Source organism: Dasypus novemcinctus, chromosome 7, assembly GCF_030445035.2.
Source record: "Dasypus novemcinctus isolate mDasNov1 chromosome 7, mDasNov1.1.hap2, whole genome shotgun sequence".
NCBI lineage: Eukaryota > Metazoa > Chordata > Mammalia > Cingulata > Dasypodidae > Dasypus > Dasypus novemcinctus.
The window spans coordinates 1,532,816-1,549,802 of NC_080679.1; the positions used below are offsets into that span (position 1 = coordinate 1,532,816).

Genomic DNA, 16,987 nt, shown 5'->3' on the forward strand with positions numbered 1-16,987 from the left:
TTAGAAATTACAACAAAAAATAGGTGGAGGAGTTTATGAGACCCTCCACCTACAAGAGCAGTGCACATTCTTTTTACGGGCACATGGAACATGCTCAGAATTGCCCATGTGTTAGGCCACCACACAATTAGCAAAAATTTAAAAAGCTTGAAATCATACAAAGCATCTTTTCTGACCATAATGGGATGAAATTTGAAATCAATAACAGAAGGAAAAAAATTCACAAATATATGGAAATTATACAACACACACCTAAACAACGAATGGGTCAAAGAAGAGATCACTCTGAGATGACTGAAAACAAAGCAACACACAAAACTTACGGAAGTCCCTGGGGCCTCCTAAAACAAACAAAACAACAAGCAAACAAACATAGAAACAGTTTTAAGAAGAAAGGTCTCAAACCAGTACCCTAACCTTCCACCTGAAGGAACTAGATAGAGAAGAGCCAATAAAACTCAAATCATAAAGATTGGAGGAGACATAAATTAAATAGAGAATAGAAAAACAATAGAGACAATCAACAAAACCAAAAGCTGGTTCTATGAAAGGATCAACAGAATGGACAAACTTTGGGTGAGACTGATCAAAAATAAAAGAGAGAAGATTCAAATGACTCCAATCAGGAATGAAAGTGGGGACATTACCACCAACTTTACAGAAATGAAAAGGATTACAAGAGAATATTATGAACAACTGTAGATAACCTAGATGAAAGGACAAACTCCTAGAAACATGCGAACTACCAAAATTGACTCAAGAGGAAATGGGAAATCTGTAGAGATCTATGACAAGTAAAAGGACTGAATTAATAATCAAAAAACTTCCAACAAAGAAAAGGCCAAGACCAGATGATTTCACTGGTGAATTCTACTGTGTTTAAAGAAGAATTAACACCAGTCCATCTCAAACTCTTAAAAAAAAAAATAGAAGGAAAGGGAACACTTCCTAATTCATTCTAAGAAGCCAGCATCACCCTTATACCGAAGCTAGATAAATAAATCACAAGAAAAGGAAAACCATAGACCAATATCCTTTACCTCAGTTTAAAAAAAGATAAATGGAAAATCCCTATGTATGGATATTAAGAAATATAAATAATTTTGGACATAAAGGCAATAAAAATGCTATATAAAAAAAATTGTTGGGGACCAGATGTAGCTCAAGTAGTTGGGTGCCTGCCTCCCACACGGGAGGTCCTGGGCTCGGTTCCTGGTGTCTCCTAAAGAAGATGAGCAGACCCTGCAATGAGCAGATACTGCAAATAGCAGATGCTGCAAGACGCCGCAACGAGCAGACACCACAACAATAAGATGCTGCAATCAGCAGATGCTGCAACCAGGAGACAATGCAACCAGCAGGCTCCCACATGGGAAGTCCTGGGTTCAGGTCCTGGAACCTCTTATAAAAGAAAATGAGCAGACAGACAAGGGAGCCATCTTGGGGTGGAGGGAGAAGAAATTTTAAAAAATGTGAAAAAGAAATAACTTGTGAGGATATGGTTAAAGCAGAACTTAGAGGGAAAGTCCTAGCTTTGCATGCCTTTATACTACATAAACCCAAAATTTAGTAAATAAACCCATGTATAATAAATAAAGGCAAAAAACAAAAAGTAGGAGAAAAACAAAGCAAGAGCATAAATTATTGAAACCAAAAACACTGAAAAAAGAGAATCAACAAAGTCAAAAGTTAGTTCTTTTAATCTACAAATTGAAAAAACTCTGATGCAATTTCTTAAGTCAATAAAAAGAAGGCATAAATTACCCACATCAAAAAACAGGCTATTGTCCCAGACCCTGAAGCCATCAAAAAAGATAAAAGAATAGAATAAACACCTTTTTTATAATAATGAATTTGAAATTTTAGATGAAATGGGAATTTTTCTAGAAAGGTGCAACTTATCAAATTGGCTTTAGAGGAAATAAAAGATGAAGGTCTAGTAGCACGACAGGGTAACGACTTCCCAGAAGAGGAGGAAGAAGGATATCTGCAGGCTGGGTTGGGGGCAACGAGAAGCCTCTCCAGGATCCCCCCAAATGGTGGGTGGGTGGGGTGTAAGGGCCCACTGAGTAGGCGTGACCCAAGCCCCCACCATGCTGTGGGCTGGTTTGTTGCTCACCGTTCTCCAGGTGGGAGGGGAAGGGAGGTTTCCATGACAATATGTCAGCAAGCTCCCAAGGCCCCAGCCAAAGGCAACATGACCTTGGCCCCTGAGTGAAGGAAACCCCAAAGCTGAACTAAGCGGTGTCCCCAGCGAGGATTTAGAGTTGCGTGGATAGAAACTATCGAAAGTCCATTGGGTGGAGCTGGCTGCTCGAAATCAGTTTGGCCCCTGGTATGCACCAAGCTTACCCCTGCTCTGTTTTTGTAAATAAAGTTTTATTGGAACACGGCTACACGCATTTGTTTACCCATGGTGCCTTGCTGTGGCTTTTGCGTGCAATAACAAAGTTGAGTCTTTGGGATGGGGCGCCTTGCCCGCTGGCTCAGCTACTTGAGAAAAAGCCCTGTATGCCAGAAATTTCTGGGAGGGAAGGGGCTCAAACTTTTACAGCTCTGTACCCTGTGCAGTAGGGGGTGCAGGGGAAAGGGGCAGAGACTCAGTGGTGCGTGTGGGGGGAGAGCAAAAGGAAAGGGGCTCCGGCTCCTGGGGGCTCCCTGCACATGGGGAAGTACTCTGGGCAGGAAGCAGCACTGACCCAGGGGCAAGGCCAACGGAGGGGGAAGGCCGTTGCTGGCGCCACACCCCTGAGCAGGTTAGTTTAGGGAAAGGGATGACCTGGGTCACAGCTGAGGCTGACAGACGACGTGGCCGATAGACAACGTGGCTGACGGACAGCAGGGCCACAGACAGCATGGCTGACAGACAACGTGGCCGACAGAGAGCGTTGCCAACAGACAGCATGGCTGACAGACAGTGTGGCCACAGACAGCACAGCCACAGTGTGGCTGACAGACAGTGTGGCCACAGACAGAGTGGCTGGCAGACGATGTGGCTGACAGACAGTGTGGCCGGCAGATGACATGGCCAGCAGACCATGTGGCCACACACAGCATGGCCACAGACAGCATGGTCAACAGACAACATGGCCAACAGACAGTGTGGCCACAGACAGCATGGCTGACAGACAGCGTGGCTGGCAGATGACATGGCCAGCAGACTATGTGGCCAAAGACAGTGTGGCCACAGACAGCATGGCTGACAGACAACGTGGCCACAGACAACGTGGCCACAGACAACATGGCCGACAGACAGCAAGGCTGACAACAGTGTGGCTGGCAGACAGTGTGGCCACAGTCAGCGTGGCTGGCAGACGTGGCCGGCAGACAACATGGCCATGAGACCCTGCCCAGATCACTCGTGATCCCGGCCATGAAATCTCTTTTGGAGTGAGAATCCTGTTCAGAGTCGAAGGAAAGCCCCAGATACCTTCAAATGGCCTCACCAAGGCCCCCTGAAAACTGACAGGCGGGGCGACCAATCAGACAGCACAGCCGGAGCCCCTCCCCCACCACGTGAAGGGGGCGGAGGGAAGGCCCCGAGGCCTGGCCTGGGCCGTCGCGCTCTGCCGCCCGCCTGCCTTCCGAGTCCCAGGCAGTGACTTCCCTTGCTTCTTAATAACTCTTTACTCCCTAGCCTCCCCGTGGCGTGTCCTTAAATTCTTTTATGTGACATAAGCCGAGAACCCAGAAGCGCAGAACCCAGAGCCATCCGGTAACAGCCCCCTGTTCCCAGGAGCACCCCACACTCCTGCCCTGCCAGGAGCACCCACGCCCCACGTTCTCTGGAGCACACCACCCTCCCACATGCCAGGAGCACCCACGCCCCACGTTCCCTGGAGCACCCCACACTCCTGCCCTGCCAGGAGCACCCACGCCCCACGTTCCCTGGAGCACCCCACCCTCCCACATGCCAGGAGCACCCATGCCCCATGTTCCCAGGAGCACCCCACACTCCTGCCCTGCCAGGAGCACCCATGCCCCACGTTCCCTGGAGCACCCCACACTCCCACATGCCAGGAGCACCCACGCCCCATGTTCCCTGGAGCACCCCACACTCCTGCCCTGCCAGGAGCACCCACGCCCCACGTTCCCTGGAGCACCCCACCCTCCCACATGCCAGGAGCACCCATGCCCCATGTTCCCAGGAGCACCCCACACTCCTGCCCTGCCAGGAGCACCCATGCCCCACGTTCCCTGGAGCACCCCACACTCCCACATGCCAGGAGCACCCACGCCCCATGTTCCCTGGAGCACCCCACACTCCTGCCCTGCCAGGAGCACCCACGCCCCACGTTCCCTGGAGCACCCCACACTCCCACATGCCAGGAGCACCCACGCCCCATGTTCCCTGGAGCACCCCACACTCCTGCCCTGCCAGGAGCACCCACGCCCCACGTTCCCTGGAGCACCCCACACTCCCACATGCCAGGAGCACCCACGCCCCATCTTCCCTGGAGCACCCCACACTCCTGCCCTGCCAGGAGCACCCACGCCCCACGTTCCCTGGAGCACCCCACACTCCCACATGCCAGGAGCATCCCACGCCCCACGTTCCCTGGAGCACCCCACACTCCGGTGCCCCTGGGCGCCCCCTCACACCCTGGCCCTTGGGAGCACCCCTAAGCCCCTGGAGCCCCTAACCCAGGTGCATGCTAAACTCAGCAGGTGTTCCCTGGGGGAGAAAGGCACCCCATTCAAGACCCAGTCTGGGGGCTGAGTCGGGGTCCTGCTGGGGCGGGGGCTGAAGTGGCCCTGTGGATGGGGCTGGGGGCAGAGTCCAGGCCGCTGCGGCTTCCACCTGAGGGGAACGCCAGGGCCTCCTGCCAGCACCTTCCCGGCCCCTCGAGCTGGCGATGGCCTCCTCCTGCTGGGTGGGGAGGGCACAGGGGCCGTGGGACTGCCCCCGCCCCTCTCCGTTCTGCAGGAGCAGGAAAGAAGCCCCGGCTGGAGCTGCAGCCTGGCCAGCTGTCCTGCCCGGAGAGGCGCTTCCCGGTCCTGGCTGGAGAGGCGCTCCCTGCCCGGCGAGGGCCCTCGTACACCCTTCAAAAGGGGCAGCTGCTGGCCCCGGGTGGGAGCTCCTGCGGGCTCGTGACCCAAGGGGGCTCGCAACTCGTCCGCCTGGAATCCAAGGTTGGGGTGGGTCCCCTCGAACTCGACGTGTAAGGAGGGGCGGGCGGTCAAACCCCACAGGCTAAATGCAGATGGCATATGCAAGAGGGCAAGAGCCAAGAGGCAGCTCGGCTGGACATGGAAAGGTGGCAGCTGGCCCCTGGGGGTCCTCATCTCCCACCCAGTGCCAGAAGCCAAGCTGCTGGCTCAGAGGGACCCTCGATCCAGAGGCCTCCTAAACCCCTGCCGGGGCTGCTGGCCAGCTGGAACCCGATGGTGACCACTGGGTGGCAGCAGTGGTCAGCCCCAAGGACAGCCAGGGAGGCTGAGGGTGCGGCGTGGGGGTGGGGGTGGGGGTGCTGCACCCTCGCCCTGGACCCTACTCTTAAGACCCCCGATTGGACTGACTTGGGGGTTTTTGCCAGGGGTCTGGCTCTGGGTGGGCAAAATTCTGTCAAATTTGGGCTTCACTTTTTAAAAAGTGGGCCGTATTCAGTTTCTCTGGCCATCTTCTCCTTTGCTGTTTTGTTTCTGTTTTCACAACCCTTCAAAAACCGGAAAGCTATTCTTGCCTCTCGGGCCAGGAGACAACAGCCCAGGCAGGATTAGGCCCGTTTTAACAGTGGTTTTGTGAATAAAGTTTTATTGGCACACGTCCACACCAATTCATTCACGCATCATCCGTGGCTGCTCTTGCGCCACCAGGGCGGAGTTGGGTAGCTGTGAGAGAGACCATATGGCCTGCAAAGTCTAAATACTGACCATCTGGCCCTTTACACGTTGCCCGGCCCCCGTCCCGCCGCCTGCTTGGCCCCTGGGAGACGACAGCTTAGCAGACAGGCACCCACCCTGGGGGCCGTACACGAGGAACCAGACGGCGGTGCTGGGGGGCAGCCTGCGCCCCTCCTGCAGATGCCCAGCGTCGGGGCAAATTCTCTGATGACCGAGTCGGCACTGCCCGGGCGGCCTGCTGGCCCCATCGTCATGGTGACACGGCTGCCACCAAAAAAGGGTTGCAAGTGGCTGGTGCAAATGCCTGGCTGGCACAGCCTGGACACCCCACACCCAGGACAAGCCATGACGGGCAATTACAGGCCAATCTTGCTTATTAACAGAGTTGCCAAATCTTAGATTATTAACAAACTGAATCAGCACTATAGAAATAGGAGAAAGAATTCTTCCTTACCCAAGTTGGGTTTTTGTTAGAAATTCGAGTTAGGCTTCGGTTTAGAAAATGAGTTCATTTACGTTACCATTAAATTCATTAAATTGATCTAAGTTACCAACTTAATTTAACAGATTAAAGGAGAAAACTCACATAATCATCTTAATAGGTGCGGTGAAGGCATTTAGTAAAGTTCAATGGCCTTTCATGATAAAAATTCTCAGAGTCTCAGGCACATGAGGGAGCATCCTTAATCTAACGGAGGTATTTTCATTTCATAGCCACGGAAACGAACACTATACAATGGGAACTTATTGCCTCGTGGTTTTGCAGCTAGGAAACGTCCAAATTTGGGGCTTCAGCAAGGTGGCACTTTCTCCCCAGGCTTGGGTTCCGGGGCTGGCTGCTGGCCCATGGCGAGGTCCCCCCTTCCCTTCCAGTGCAGCTGACTGCCGGTTCCTGGCTCTTCCCGTGCCTTCTCTCTGCTTTCAGGGCCGCAGCCACGTTGGATGACGGCCTGCCTCGTTCTGTTTGGGCACATCTTAGCTGACCCATCTTAGCGGGGCTATGACAAGTGGGTTCACACCCACAGGCCCAGGGCTGGGAACGGGGGTCGTGATTCAACCCCCACCGAAAGGTATCTCCAAACACCATATGTAATGATGAAAAATGGAAAGCTTTCTTTTTAAAAAAATTTTATTTTGAAATACTTCCAAACTTACAGGACGGATACATTATATAGTACAAACCCTATATAGGGAACTTCAACAGACCCCTACAGATAGATGCCCAGATGCCCACTCCCCCAATTTTAATGTTTTGCCACATTCGCTCTTTCCTCTCTCCTCCTTTCCATCTATTTATCCATCTAGGCTGCCTATTTATTAATCCATTTTCTGAACACTTGAGTGCAGGTTATACACATCGTGCTCCTTGAATATTTAATGCTGCCGGGTACATTTTCTAAGAATGAGGATATTCACTTATGGAACTACCTTAAGTGCAGTTACCAAACTCAAGAAATTTAACATTGCTATAAAGCTTACAGTCCATATTCCAATGCTTTCATATGTCCCAACAATGTCCCATTGAGCCTTTTCTCCTCCCTTGCTAGATCCTGCCAGGGTCATGTGTTGTATTTAATTGTCATTGTGTGTTTAGCTGCTCTCTTTTTTAAATTGTGAAAATAAATACACAACCTACTTTCCCATCTCAGCCCCACCCAAGCATGCTATTCAATGGGATTAATCACATCCACGTTTTACTAGAACTCACCACCATTTTACTAGAACTCTCCACCATTTTACTAGAACTCTCCACCATTTTACTAGAACTTCCCCATGTCCTCAAATGGACACCCTGCACCTACGATGCATTAACTTCCCATTGCGCCCATCCCCACCCCTGGAAACCTATGTTCTATTTTCTCATTTCTATGTGAACTTGCTTATTTTCCAATATTTTCTTTGTTGTTACCATGGGGCTTACATTGAACACCCTAATTCTATAACAATCTTGTTTGCTTTGGTACCAAGTTTACTTCACACCAACTACGTTCCTCTACCCCTCCGCCCCCCACCTTTACGTAGCCCTTGTCCCAAATTACATGCTTATACATTATGAGACCCAACCACTGATTTATTGTCACATTTTATGCATTTGCCTTTACATCTCTGTCAGGAGTAAAAAGTACAGCTACAAACTGTACTTTTATAGTTGCCGTGTCACCACCCTCACCAGAGCCTTGATTTCCCCACATGGCTCCCATCTGTTGACGAGCGTCCTTCCCTCTCAACTTGCAGAATTCCCTGCAGCCGTTCTCGTAGGGCCAGACTGTGGACAACGAGCTCCCTCGGCTTGCTTATTGGGGAATGTCTTCATCTCGCCCTCATGTTTGACAGAGTTTTGCCAAATACTGAATTCATGGCTGACAGTTTTTGCTTTGAGAACTTTAAATATGTCATTCCACAGCTATCTTGCCTCTGTGTTTTCCGATGAGAAATTGGCACTTCATCATATAGAGGCTCCCCTGTATGAGAAGCTGCTTCTCTCTCGTGGCTTTTGGAATTCTTCCTTTATCCTTCGCACTTGACAGTCCAATTATAACAGGCCTTTGGGTGGTCTTTGGGCGTTTATCCTGTCTGGAGTTTATTGAGTGTCTTGGATGTGTGTGTGTATATATATATATGGATCTCTCTCTATTTTTTATACACACACACACACACATATATACAAATTCATTAAATTTGGGAAGTTTTCAGCCATTATTTCTTTAAATAAGTATTCTCTCTTTTTTCTCCTTCTAGGAAAAAATGTATATACAATATATGTTGTGTAAATTGTGTATATTGGTAGCTTGATGGTGTCCCACAGCTTCCTCAGGCTCTGTTCACTTTTCTTAATTCTTCTTTCTGCTCCTCACACCAGATGATTTCAACCATCTCATCTTCAAGTTCACTGATTCATTCTTCTGCCAGCTAGAGTCTGCTGTTGAATCCCTCTGGGGATTTTAAATTTCTGACTGCTGTAGTCTTCAGCTCTATTTGATTCATTTTCATAATTTCCACTTCTCGATTGATATTCTCTTGTGTCCATCTATCATTTTCCTGGTTTCTTTGACTTCTTTTCCCATTTTCCTTTAGCTCTTGGTGCATATTTAGGATGATCTTCAAAAAGTCTGGTCTCCCCACTGACAGTTTCTACCACTTTAATCTTCTCCTTTGCCTGGGCCGTTGCTTCCTATTTCTTTGTTCATCTGTAACCTTTTGTTGGACCCTGGGCATTCTGATATTTTAATGTGTGTTACTGGAATTTAGACTCTGAGGCATCTGCTCCCTAAGCTTATGTCCAGCTAGTGCTGTGACAGAGCTTTCCTTGAAGGCCAGGAGCTAACAAAGGAAAAAAAGATGGAAAAAAAAAAACAAGAAAAAGAGGAAGAAGAGAAAAAAGGAAGCGCCTCTCCCAGTCTTTGCAGATTGACCCTTGGGAGTGCTGTCCCTCAGGCTGACCCATAGAACGAGTTTGGGGAATAGCCCAGGCCACGGCACGGGGGCTGCCCTGATACACTCTGCATGCCTCTTGCCCTGGGCATGGGCACGTGGCCCTGGGAATTCCCGTTTACGTGATTCCAAATGTCCCCTCTTCCCTAGGAAACCGTTTCCTCACAGTCCGGGGCACTGCACTGTGTGTCCACAGCCAGCAGTCCCTTGCCCCAGGCAGCCGCTCACCCGCTGGCCTGCAGCGTTCTGTAGGGGAGCTCGGCCACACCTGCCACACACAGGGCAAGTTCTGGGACAGCGAGTCCCTCAGGCCACCACCAGGCAGCCTGGGCCGGACGATGTGCTCCCAGCAGGGGCACGGGGCCATCTGCTCCCTCTGAACAGGCTCAGGGATCCCCAGGGGTAGCGCGTTGGCTTTGTGCTGAGCTGGGAGGTGGGGAGGGGGCAGCCGGGGGGCCCCGAGACCCTACGCCTTTAAGGAGGTGGGGAGGGGGCAGCCGGGGTGCGAGACCCTTTGCCTTTAAGGAGGTGGGGAGGGGGCAGCCGGGGTGCCCCGAGACCCTACGCCTTTAAGGAGGTGGGGAGGGGGCAGCCGGGGCGCCCCGAGACCCTACGCCTTTGAGGAGGTGGGGAGGGGGTGGCCGGGGTGCGAGACCCTTCGCCTTTGAGGAGGTGGGGAGGGGGCAGCCGGGGCGCCCCAAGACCCTTCACCTTTGAGGAGGTGGGGAGGGGGCAGCCAGGGCGCCCCGAGACCCTTCACCTTTAAGGAGGTGGGGAGGGGGCAGCCGGGGCGCCCCGAGACCCTACGCCTTTAAGGAGGTGGGGAGGGGGCAGCCGGGGGGCCCCGAGACCCTACGCCTTTAAGGAGGTGGGGAGGGGGCAGCTGGGGTGCGAGACCCTTTGCCTTTAAGGAGTTGGGGAGGGGGCAGCCGGGGCGCCCCAAGACCCTCCGCCTTTAAGGAGGTGGGGAGGGGGCAGCCGGGGCGCCCGGAGACCCTACGCCTTTGAGGAGGTGGGGAGGGGGCGGCCGGGGCGCCCTGAGACCCTCGTGCATTCAGTGGTCTTCTGCTTGATTTCCCCTCCCCTTGTTGCTGCAGCCTTTTATCATTTCTGGAGCTCTCAGAAAGTTGTTTCCCGCAGCTCTCGCTGGAAGTTGGAAGCTGGTGTGTGAGTGCAGGAGCCCTGAGGCCTGCCCTTTCCCCTGGAGCCACTTGAGGGGGTCTTCCCCGAAAGCTGGCCCTGAGACCAGGGGCAAGCACGGGATTCTACGACGGCTTTTCTACTAGGAAATGGACTAGAGGCCCTGCTAGCACACAAGGCAAGGGAAAAGTCAGAGAGGAAAATGATTGGAAAGGGAATCCCAAACCTGCACTAATTACATGTGTCATGGATGGAGACATGGAGAAGCCGCAGGAGCCTGCGCACAGTTTAGACGGCAGTGCGAAGCTCTTTCACGAGTCCCGAAAGAGAACTAACCCATTCCCGTGGGCGCGGCGGTTGGGGTGGGCGGCTCAGCGAGGTGACTCGGGCGGAGCCTCCACCTCTGGCTGCGTCTGATAAAAACGGAGACACGGCTAGGAACACACAGGAAAAGGGCGCTCTGCCACGTCTGATCCGGCCACGTGAGAGAAAGGGAGCCGCCGTGTTCCACTGCTCCGGCCACGTGAGAGGGGCCCGCAGGAAAACAAGCCCCGAGGGGCTCGGGGAGCCGTGTGTCGGCCACAGCTGACCTCGGGAAGAAAGTGGAGCGGCCGAGACCGAGAGGGGAGGCCGGAGGGGCAAGCCACCACCCGGCCGCCCACAGCTGGGCTCCGGGAGCCGCGCTCTGAGGGACGGGAGCCCGGGCGGGGGCTGGCCCTCGGTGGCTGGCGGCCACCTTGCTTGGCCACGTGGCCGATGGCAGGGTCACCGGGGCTGACTTCGGTGAGAAAGCACCTCTGCTGGTGCCTGGTTTGGTCACTTCCTGGCCTTGGAATTGTAAGCTTTAACCCAAAAAATTCCCCATTACAAAAGCAACCCATTTCTGGTACTGTGCATTGGCAGCCTTTGCAAACTGGAACAGTTTATTAGAATAAAGAAGAGGGTTTGTTAGGCTGTTAGATGAAAAAGTTAGAAAATTCAAAAGTCAGTTGTAATTCTACATATGAGCAATACATAGTTAGAGAGAAAAAAAAGACTCCATTTAAAATATTGTAAAAAAAATGTAAAGTACTTAAGAATAAATCCAACAAAAACATGCACAGCTCCTCTGTAACAAATTATCAAATTGTGTTGAAAGCACTGAAGACACCCTAAATAAATACAGAAACCCACCACGCCCGCGGGCTGCGTGACTCTGTGGTGAGAGAGCAGTTCTAGATTCAGCGCACTCTCAGTCAAAATCCCAGCGTGTGTGTGTGGCGGGGGTGAGCCGATTCTCCATCTGATGCGGAGCGCAAAGCCGAGAATGACCGGCGCCTGCCGGAGGGGCGAGAAGGAAGGCCTGGGGGCAACGGGCGCCAGGCTTCCTCCCCGGGCGCAGCCCGCGGCTCAGGGGCAGGCGGAGGGAGAGGGCCCGGGGCCCCGGCCTGCTGGGGCGTGCGCTGCCGAGCGGTGGGGCCGGCGCAGGCTCGCTTCCTTAGGGGAGCATCCTACAGCTCCACCGGGCACCTCGCAGGGGCCGACCGTGAGCGACGCGGCGACAGAGCTGCAGAGCCCGCGCGGGGGCCGTGCTCTGGCACGCAAACCTCTCAGGACGGAGGCCTGGCGCCTTTCGCCGCAGTAAAATGAAGGGCTTCTAACTCCCGAAGACGCCCCCGGCGAGCGGGAAGGACAAGACGCTTCCACGACTGTAAGCTGGTGGCGCATAAAAACCCAACCCGGGCTAGGAAAGGACGAGGTGAAGGCGGACGGGCGGAGGCATCGCAGGGAGGCCGCTCTGACCCCGGGGTCTGCAGCCTCTCTGGGGGTCAGGCAAGAGGGGGACAGGAGAGAAGCAGGGGCCGGGCCGAGGGCCGAGAGGGCAGCGTGGCCAGCGTGGCCAGCTGAGCGTGGACTCTGGGAAATGCAGAGTCTGGCGCCTGGGGAAGGCGAGGGGCCTCCCTGGAGTTTGGGGAAGGAGTGTTTGGTTCTGACTCACCGGGGGGGCCAGGCAGCTCTGCCAGGCACTCGTGGGGCAGGGAGCGGCAAGGCACGCCCGGGTGCGCCTGGTCTTGGCCAGCGGGGGCCGGAAGGCGGAGGTGAGTCCCGGGCCTTGCCCCAAGCTGCCTGCCGGAACACACATTCACCGTCCCCCGGGACCCAGGGCTGGGGACGTGGAAGCTCATGCTGGTTTTAGGAAGAACGTCCTCAAACCAACCAGAAAACGGGGGACTCGAGAGGAAAGAGGGAGACGGCTCCGAGAGTCACCTCGCCGAAGAGGAAATCCAAAGGGCAATGGAGGCACGAGCTGGGCTCGGCCTCGTGAACTGAAAAGAAAACCAGAACCGCGGGAAGGCGGTACCAGGTAGGCCGGTACCAGGTAGGCCGGGTGTTTGTGCAGGTGTGGTGCCCGGGGACCCCCGCGGCTGGGTCCAAGAGGCCGAAGACAAGCGCAGCCCGAGGGCGCCTCGACACGGGGTGGGGGGCTTGCATGCACAGGGGCGTGGGTCAAGAATTCCCATCACCAGGGAAGAATTCCCATCACCAGGGAAGAATTCCCATCACCAGCCGTTAGGGCGTCCTCCTACCCCATGGGAGGTCCGTGGTTCTAACCCCGGGCCTCCTTGACCCGTGTGGAGCTGGCCCACGCGCAGTGCTGATGTGCGCAAGGAGTGCCCTGCCACGCAGGGGTGTCCCTGCGTAGAGGAGCCCCACGCACAAGGAGTGCGCCCCATAAGGAGAGCTGCCCAGCGTGAAAGAAAGTGCTGCCTGCCCAGGAATGGCGCTGCACACACGGAGAGCTGACACAACAAGATGACGCAACAAAAAGAAACACAGATTCCCATGTCGCTGACGACAACAGAAGCAGACAAAGAAGATGCAGCAAATAGACACAGAGAACAGACAACCGGGGCGGGGGGTAGGGGGGAGGGGAGAGAAATAAATAAATAAATAAATCTTTGGAAAAAAAAAAAGAACTCCCATCACCAGCATTGTTAGCGAGTGGAAAACTGGGAGCGGCCCAGACGTCCAGCACAGCAAAGCACCACCAAACTGCCACCCACGCCTACGAGGAGGATTACACAGCAGCGATAATGAACGAACGACAGCAGGCGGGAGAGGGAGGGGGAGATGCAGATGCAGGACAGCCTGGTGCAGCGTGCTTAGATGACGCCTGCGCACCAAGAAAATTCCGGAACGATGCTGTCAGGGGTGCAGGGCCGGGAGTAGGCAGTGATCGCCCCCATCCCCAAGAGGAGGTAGCAGTGGGGTGGCTGCAGAGAGAAGCGGGCTAGGGGTGCCGGCAGCGATACTTCTTAACTGGGGTTCACTGCCCCTTACGCTTCGTGCCCTCTTCTGGGTGCATTTGGAGAGTTAAGGTGAAAAGTCCTCTGGGTGGCTGGGGAGCGCAGCGTGCGGCCCGGCGGCGTCCCCGGGGCTCTGCAGACGGCCCCGGGGCTGCTTCTGCCCAGGAGAGGGAGGCCAGCTCGCAGGCGCTGAGGGAGGCCCGGGCTCCAGCTCTCGCTCAGCCTGACCCCACGCCGCTGCAGCCTGCTGGGCTGTGGGTCCTGGGCCCGGGGCACCAGGAGGGGGCAGCACAAGCCAGCCCTGTCCCCTGCCAGGGCCGGGCCGGCCATGGCGGAGAAGGTCCCGGCGGTGAGCAAACAGGCCGCTGGCGGGCGGCCCCCACCTGGGCAGCAGTGACCAGGCCTCGCTCCAATGAGAACGTCTGACCGTCCTGGGGGGGACGAGCTGGGCCAGGCAGGAAGCTGGAGAAGGGGTGGGGGACTCTCCTGGGCAGAGGGTGTTACCTAGATGGAATTTCATTGTTGCTTCTCCTACTTAAACACCACTTTGTAGAGCACACAGCACCGACACACGCAACGAGGAGGAGGCGCCAGCCCCACCGTGCCGAGGCCGCAGCAGGTTCCAGCCCCTTCCCACTCGCAGCGTGGGGTCCCGCCCGCACGCCCTGGTGGCCTCTCGGGATGGAGCTGGGTGTTTGTGGAGCCCAGGCCAGGCCCCGCTGCCCCAGCGGGCTAAAAGCGGCCCTGGAGGCCCCGCGGCTCCCTGCCGCTCTGCCCTGTGCCCTCGGCTGCTGCCTAGTGGACTCCGGGAGACCTGGCCCCACGGCCGCGCTCCAGGCCACCTGTGGACCCCACGAGACCACCGCCCACGAGGCAGGGAAGGAGGACGGCCGCTTCCCCAGGCCTGGGGGAGCAGGAGGGGGGCAGCAGGCAGGGCCCTCCTCGCAGCCCCCAGCCCAGGCCTTGGGGTGGTCCTGGCACGGTGCCCAGCAAGGGCCGCCTTGCCGGCTGCCCGAGCGGGAGCCCCTGGCCAGCGAGGTGCCAGCTGGAGGCCTCCGGGGCTGCCCGGGGCGCAGGCCAGTCATGCGTGCAGTGGACGGGCTGGTAGCGGCAGCCCCCCACCCCGGCTCTGAGGCCCCGGGTGCCGCCCCCTCCCCTGTGCCGTGGGGTCTGGGGTTAAAGCACGCCCCGCCTTCCCGTGGCCTAAAGCCCCGAGGGGTGGGGTGGGGGAGCCGCTGGCCTGGGCCCCGGGGGTGCCGGAGCTGCAGGGGGCCGCAGGGCTCTGCAGAGGGGGCAGCAGTGCCGGCCCCCGTCCGGCAGGAGGACTGCGTGGCCAGGGGAGGGTCCCGGCTGGAGGCACCAGGCCTGCGGGCCGGGAGGAGGCAGGAGCGGGGGCGCTGGTGGCTTTTCTGCCTTGGCTCGGGGCAGCGCGGAGCCCTGGGAGACGCCCTCCCCGGAGGCGGGTGACTCGGGTGGGTCGGAGCCGGGGCCTCGAGGGCCGGCCGGGCCACCTCGCTGGACGGGTGGACGCCGCTCCGGGCGGGGGCTGCGGGGGGCGAGGGCGGCCCGGCTCTGCGAACCTGGCTCGGGTTTTAAAGGGCGCGCTGGGGGCAGGGCCTTGGGTGGTTGGTGAACATCTCTGCCAAAAAGAAAACAATAAAGCCCCGGGCCGTTTATGAGCTCGTTCTGAGACCTGCTGGCAGGCGCTCACTTCCTGGCCCGCCTGGCCCTCCGGTGAGCTCTGGGGGCTGGGGGCCTGGGGCCTAGGCAGCCGGGCAGGGGGCTTTAGGGGGAGGTCATCTGAGCCCCCAGGACCCAGCCCCAGGAAGGAGGGGGGCTGGGCCCTGGCTGAGCAGCCCCCCTGCCCCGGGCCCGTCCCGGGGGGTGGGCAGACTTGGGATAAGAGTCTTGCAGCTGTCCCCAAATCAAATGTTCCCTACAAATTCCAGAGAAGGGAGGCCACTGCAACGGGAACCTTGGTGGACTTCCCAGAGGAGGCGGCGTCTGAGCTGGACTCAGCTCCCAGGTGGGAGTGGGTCATGGGAAATGTCCCGGCCCCTCCCAGGCCAGGCCCTCCTGCACTGTGGCCCCCACGCTCGTCCCTGTCCTCCCCTGCGCCCTGCCCCTCCCCTCTCCTGTCTTCTCCCCTGTACCCCTCCCCTAGCTCCCTCCCCTGTCCTCTCCCCTGCTGTCCTCGGCTTCTCCTCTCCACAGGCCCCCTCCCTTCCCTGTGTGGATGCAGCTCCCACCGCCTCCCACTCCCTCGCTGCCCGCACACCTCGGCCGGGCCCGGCTCCCCAGCCGTCCTGCCTTGGGCCCCATGGCCGGGGCTGCCCCCTCCCTGTGTCCACGCTGCCTCCAGGCTGGGCCACTGCCTCCTGCGCTCCCTGGGGACCCCGCCACCCCCCTGACCAGCCACGTCCGGGCAGCCACCCCGCGTCTCCGTGGCGCCCAGGTCCGGTCCACTACCCGCCGCGGCCAGGGATGCGCCATGTGCCTGCCGGCCTCACTCCTGGGGACTCCCTGAGGACCGGGCCCATCCCAGGACCCCAGCCCTGCCCCAGGGCCCAGCCCATCCCAGGACCCCAGCCCCTGTGCTGCCCGTGCCCCTGGCGCTCACCCCTGACACACTGTCTGTGCAGGTGCGGGGAGCCGCTGAGAGTGTTCGCCGGCCCGAGGGCCTGTGCCTGGCCCTGACCAGCCCTGGGCCGTAGTGCTGGGGGGTGGGTGGGGGGGCTGGGATCAGGGACCTGCTCCTGCCCCTTGGCGCCTGGACCCTGCCCCCAGAGTGCAGAGGTGACTTCTGAACATGCCAGGCCCCAATGCTGGGGAGCAGGGCAGTGGCTGGGCACACAGTAGGTGCTTAATCACCAAGGCCTGCTTTGTACAGTCCGTCTGCGGCTACTGAGGGAGTGGGCTCTGCAGCTGGACCCTGGACTGGAGCAGGGGGTGGGAAACGGGCAGGGGTGCAGCCCAGCACTGGCTGGAAGCAGCGTCCCGGGGCCTGGCTCCCCCAGGGGCTCTCTCTTTGGCCTGTCCACCCCCCCACCCCATCTCTGGGAGGACCACACAAGACCCTGTCCAGCCTGGGCCAGAGGAAGCACTGCAAGGGCCAGTGCCTGGATGGGGGGGCATGTTCGGCCCACCCTTCATCAGTAAAAAGGGGGTGGGAGGAGGCTCCCCTGTGGGCAGCAGGGCGGGGGAGTGGGTGCCGAGGTGGGGGCCCTGCCCTGGCATCAGCAGCCCCCGGGCATGGCTGAAAGGCTGATTCCCGGGCCACCTGA

At 57.2% G+C, this 16,987-nt stretch overlaps 1 protein-coding gene across 19 annotated transcripts in view; it reads right to left on the reverse strand.

Annotated features, from left to right (window-relative positions):
- Positions 1-16,987, reverse strand: part of SNED1 (sushi, nidogen and EGF like domains 1) — a 139,427-nt gene that overhangs the window by 111,294 nt on the left and 11,146 nt on the right. The window lies entirely within an intron of this gene.